We start from the raw sequence: 5,964 nt of genomic DNA on the forward strand, positions 1-5,964 counted from the left end.
GGCCCCAGAAAAGATGTCCATTTTGAGCCCATGCCCACTCTGTACCCCTGTAACCTATGTGTAACCCATGTGGGCCCCACATAAAAGTGTTTGCTGGGTGTACGTCACTCATTGTTTACACAGAACAGAGATTGTAGGTAAGACAGCTAATAGAAATTGTACTAATTTGCGCTTATCCGGGATGTTTAAACCAACGTGAAAGAAAACAATTACGTATGCTCGCGCAAACTCATCCAGGAGATCACTTCCGGCGCATGTGCGGACTGGGCACAGGCGTGGTTGTGTACAAGGGGCAAAAACAATATAAATAGTGTTCGTTTTCTCACACAAACTGCTCGTTTCGTGTCTTAGGCCATCAATGTGTACTTATGATGGGCAGTTGTTTAATTTGGACTTCTCTGTGCATGCTCTTTGAAGTTACGTTTAGTAAGTGACCATAGACCTGCATTATATGACTGACAGACAACAACCGTTTGACCTAAAAATATCAAAAGTGAAACTACCGCGGAAACCAAGACACCTACATCTTGGATGCCCCTGAGGTAAGCTAAAACGTATCAAAATATAATTTCAAAGTGAACTATCCTTTTAACTAAGAAAAGTTAATACATACCTCTATCATCTTAGTGCGTGCACTTAAGAACTGTGGGGTGCAGCGACACTTTGGTAGCACTTAGCTTAGCCCAGTTCATTCAATGGTACCAAACAGAGATGAAGTTAGAAATGACCAAACACATCAATGTTTTCACTATTTAATACGAGTAGATATACAATCAAATATGGTGGCACAAAATAAAATGTGGCGCTTTTAAAAGTGGGTTTAATAGGTTAACTATAATCATTATGAGAGGGAGAAGGGGAGCAGATTTTTCAGGCGAGTCGAAGTACTCCCAAAAGTGCTATTCCACCATACATTATAGTTACCCTTTTAACCCGCTTTTAAAAGCGCCATGTTTTGTTTTGTGCCACCATGTTTGATCGTGTGTGCTTGTATTCAGTGGGGAAAACAATGTGTTTGGTCATTTCTAGCTTCACCTCTGTGTGGTACCGTTGGGTGAACTGGGCTAAGCTAAATGCTACCAAAGTGTCGCCAAGCGCCACAGTTCTTAAGTGCACGCACTAAGATGATAGAGGTATGTATTGACTCTTCTTAGTTAAGGTAATAACATGGTTTAATATGACAAAACAATGGAGTATCGCTTTAAGTGTAACATTGGTATTCTTGAAATTTTTTTTAAACAGACTGTTCACTTGTTACCTTGTTCTGCCTCTCTTTCCTTGTCATGTTTGACATTTGATTGGGAATTAAAGACACTGTTTTATTTGAAGTTGTTAAACACAGGAACAATTGTACATGAATAATTCACTATAAGCTGTTAGGAAAATCTGATAATGACAAGGAGAGTTATTTGTACTATTTTGGCTCTTAAATGGTTCTGTGCATAGTAGAGCTGCACGATAAATCGCATGCGATACCATGCACATCTCGTCAGTTCCTTGATTAGTAGTAAATCGCCATCAGCTGCTTTCAGATGGAGCCGCATCCACCACACAGAGCCGCAGCTCACTGACAAGCTGGGCCATACTGCATGCATGTCGCAGGCAATACGTCTGCGATAGTAAATGCGAAATTGCCCCGAATGTCAGCGAACTACGTCTCTGTGCAGCAAATGCCGCTCCATCCGAAAGCAGCCGACGGCGACCCACTACTAATCAAGGAACCGGCATTACTTACAAGATGCGCGTGACATTCACATGCAACTTATTGTGCAGCCCGAGTGCATAGAGAAGTTTGCACGTGTTTTTGTGAGCTGTATATTTTAACATTGGTATTCTAGAATTTTTTTTAAACAGACTGTGTTCTTGTTACCTTGTCCTGCTTCTCTTTCCTTGTCATGTCTGACATTTGATTGGGAATTGAAGACTTTTATTTGAAGTTGTTAAACACAGCTTATAGTGAATTCTTCATGTACAGTTGTTCCTGCAATGAAAATATCTGATACCATTCTCTAAGAATGGGTCTGTGCATAAAGAAGTTTGCATGTGCTTATGTGAGCTGAATATATGTGAGGGTTTTTCTTGTAATGTTTTCATATCTTTGCAAGGAAAAATAAATGCTGAGAGTTTCAATTTTGCAGTTGTGTTGATTTCATTTAAAAAAATCTGGTTTCAGACAGATATCTAGAACTTCTTGTCAAAGAAAGCAATGAAGTCTAATAAACTCAAAAAGTTAAGTTGTGATGTTGAGGAAAACTTACTATTTTATGTCAATTAGACTTTGTTAATGGTTGTGAAAACATGAAAAATTAAGTTCAACCAATATGTTTTTAAGTTTACTTAACAAAAAAATCGAATTGCTTATTAATTGATATGGTACGTTGACCCAATTTACTGCAAGTTATTTCAACAAATACATATAAGTTGAGTTAACTTAACTCCTAATGTTGGCTAAACTTAACTGAGTCAATGCAATAAGATGACTTGACCAAGTCAAGTTGTGTCAACAAGTCATTTTTACAGTGTATTTCTCAATGACACTTTGATGCAAAAATATCTATCTTGGCTTTATATAATGATTATACTCCATAGGCTGCTTGCCAGCATGAATGATATAAACCAACCCCCATGTCTTCATGACATTCAGATTTAGGATAAAAATGTTTGAATTTTTGTTGCTAAGGTGCTCAACATTGATTGCTAAGAGCATGGCTTAATAGCTCTGTGAGGATCCTGACAGACTGATTGGATTAAAATGAGCCCACCCTCATGTCTCTAAGACACTGTGCTGCAAAGATATCCCTCTTTGTCAAGCCAACATAACCAATTGAAAATTGTAAAATAGTGTTTACATTCCATATTACAAGAATTACAAGCCTCTACAATGACAAATTATTTATTTCCGAAGGTGTGCAAACATGCCTTTTACATGCTAATATCACACATGAAAACTACACTATAGCCATTAATTATTTGTCCATGGATATGTAATCAAATCTTTTGTGGGGATGTACATAGAAGAGGGTGTTTATTCTGATCCTGTTCAAAGGCACCGTAATCTGCTGCAAATTAAAAGTGGCAGTGCCATTGTTCAACTGAGAAATTTGTTTACAGCCATGCACTAACCCAACAGATTAAAGCACTATTGCGAGGAAGATAAGCACACAAGCGTCTGACTGTCATAAACCTCCGCAACCCTGTCTTTAATGCAAGAGAGAAAGAGTCAGATTAAACAACGGCTTTAAATCCATTCCACTCCTTCACAAGGCCCATTTGACATTGTTCTAGTGCAGCCCACACACTTTTGAAAGTCAGTTTAATCAAGAACTGAGGTAAAGAAGATGGATCAGAGGAACGGGGAGGTTTTGCCATTCACACCCATGTAAATGATTTCTGCAGTATTGAGTTTGTATCATCTGGCGTGTAGTATATTTTAATTTAAAAAAGAGTTTTGTCTTTGTTTTCTTTTCTGTTTGGGCATAAGAAAAAAATTTGTTTGGTTCCTGTTTCCGACCGACCCTGCCAATTTATGTGCGACCCAAATTTATTTTATGAGCTTGGGGAAGAAATAATACACATTAAATAAATACACAAAAACTTTGAGGCGAACTATAATTTACCTTTTAGTACAGCACCGTTTTTGTAAAGCACGCGATGCAACGTCCTCTACCAATGCTAAAAACAAGGCAGCTATACGGTCGTTGACACAATCGTTCACACATCGTTGTCGTCACTTACAAAAGCACTGGTAACTTTTGGTGTGCATTCGAGATGCTTTTTCGTGCACAGCAACGTAATCTTTTGCGCCCGCCGAAAGTTGTAACTTACAGACCAAAAAAGACAAGCTCAACAACGATATGCAAGTGGGCTTTTCTCTTCCAGAGAGGACAAACCAAGGCTCATTTTTGGGGTCAGAAAGTGAATTATAATATTTGAATTTATGGTATTATGACCAGGGCTTGACATTAACACCCGCCAAATGCGGGTAGATTTCGGCCGTGGCGGGTAAGACAGCCAATCCCACTAGCCACTTTGCCAGGTTGAATATAATTTATAATTGTAGTTTTCTTAAAAGTTATGCGAAATGATAAACAATACGCAATGCGACAACTTCCATGAGCACTCTGCACCCAGCGCAACGCAAAGAGACCGTTTGTTGAGAGACGCGCACGCGATCAGCTGGGCGTTGCGGACCAAAGCGTCACCTTCCAGAGAGCGCGCAAGAGCTGATGGATTTGCGAATGCACAAGAGGACGCAGTCTGAGCGCATACACACTTCGGGAAAGATAAAACAATTGCATGGAAGTGATTGATTAGATATAAATTGCGTGCAAACTCTCAGGGCAAGAGCGAAGAGAAATTCAGCGCATACCTGTATGCACACGAAATCAAAGAAAACCCGCCAGCTGAGAGGTTTGCGCATCATTTTAATGTTACAATAATGCCCTCTCAACATTTGTCATTAAAAAGTCTTAAATCACTTTTATCAGTAACCATGATCAAGCTTATAAAATACAAATGCATAAACTAGCTGACAGTAAAATTAATGTACATTTCTTGACAGTATTTACTGCTGTTGTTAATAAATATTTAAAGTGGTTGTCGATGGTTTTTGTGTTTATCTTTTCAGTTTAGAATTAGTGTTTCTTCTACACCCCTGCTCTACTTTTAATATATTCATTCAAAGTTAATCTATTTATGCCTTACTTACTAGCATGTTTTTCATGCACCTAAATATATGATATGATCTATACTGATATACCAGCTATATACCAGCTAATAAATGTTGTCTTAATTTGGGTAGTCAGACTGCATTTGAAATTCAGTCTGCATCTAATTTAGCAAGTAAATTTGCTCCAATTAAAGTCATTTTAGGATGCCAAAGTCAAGTTTAATCATATAAAATTGATTTTACCAGCAACAAAAATTTGGCCGGTGAAAATGCTGAGTGGCTAGTAACTTTGAAAAACTAGCCACTTTGGCTGGTGAGCAAAAAAGTTAATGTCAAATCCTGATTATGACAAAAGAGATAATCCGTGGAGACGTGCTGCGCTGCGTGAGACAAACACGCAATATAGCCAACGTCACCTCATATATCCGCTATTCAATTTAAAAATGTAACAATTTCCTACCTATCCCTTGCTGCCACTGAAAAAAAAAAATAAATAAAATAAAATAAAATCCCTACCGACCCATCACCTAAACTGACAACCAACCAGAACCAAACTTTTTTTTTTATGCCTTGCCATTAAGACCACTCTCTAAATTGACAAAAAATTACATACATTTTTAGTGTTGTGCTACTCTCTGGAATATTATAAACTATTAATAAAAGATCAAAACATAAAGTTTGGGACAATAATCCTTAGGTCCAAAGGATAAATATACATACTAAAGCCATTACCAATATGTAAAAAAGTCACAGAAGCAAACAATATTTTGCTTGCTAGGAAACTATTTAACCCTCTGGGGTCCGACCATTTTGGTACACAGGCAAAGGTTGTGACATGCTCTTACATTTGGTCTTTTTTCAGTTGCTTTAAAACATAATAATGGCAAGTGTCTCATAACAATGCGTTCAGCACAAACTGGGCCACAATTTTATATGAGCTACATGTATGTACATGTTTGTATTTTTGAGAGAAAAATGAAAATCATTCTGCCTACTCATTCACATAAAACAATATATTGATTTAGAAATTGTAAGACACTTTTTGTTTAGAAGGGCCGTATGCGAGAAGGATTGATTGACAGCTGAGCAACAAAATAGTCGCATAATGAGCTGCCTAATGAGCCTTTAGGCAGGAATGTGGGAGGGAACTACAGTAAAGAATGTGAGGAGGACAAATATATGTATGCATGTTTGTTTGAGGTTCATTAAGAAGTTAACAATATAATCAAAATAGAAATGAAGGTCAGTATGACATTTTCAGTTTATTTGGAAACGAACACTATCAAAAACTTAAC

This window comes from Misgurnus anguillicaudatus, chromosome 22 (assembly GCF_027580225.2).
Source record: "Misgurnus anguillicaudatus chromosome 22, ASM2758022v2, whole genome shotgun sequence".
Classification (NCBI taxonomy): domain Eukaryota; kingdom Metazoa; phylum Chordata; class Actinopteri; order Cypriniformes; family Cobitidae; genus Misgurnus; species Misgurnus anguillicaudatus.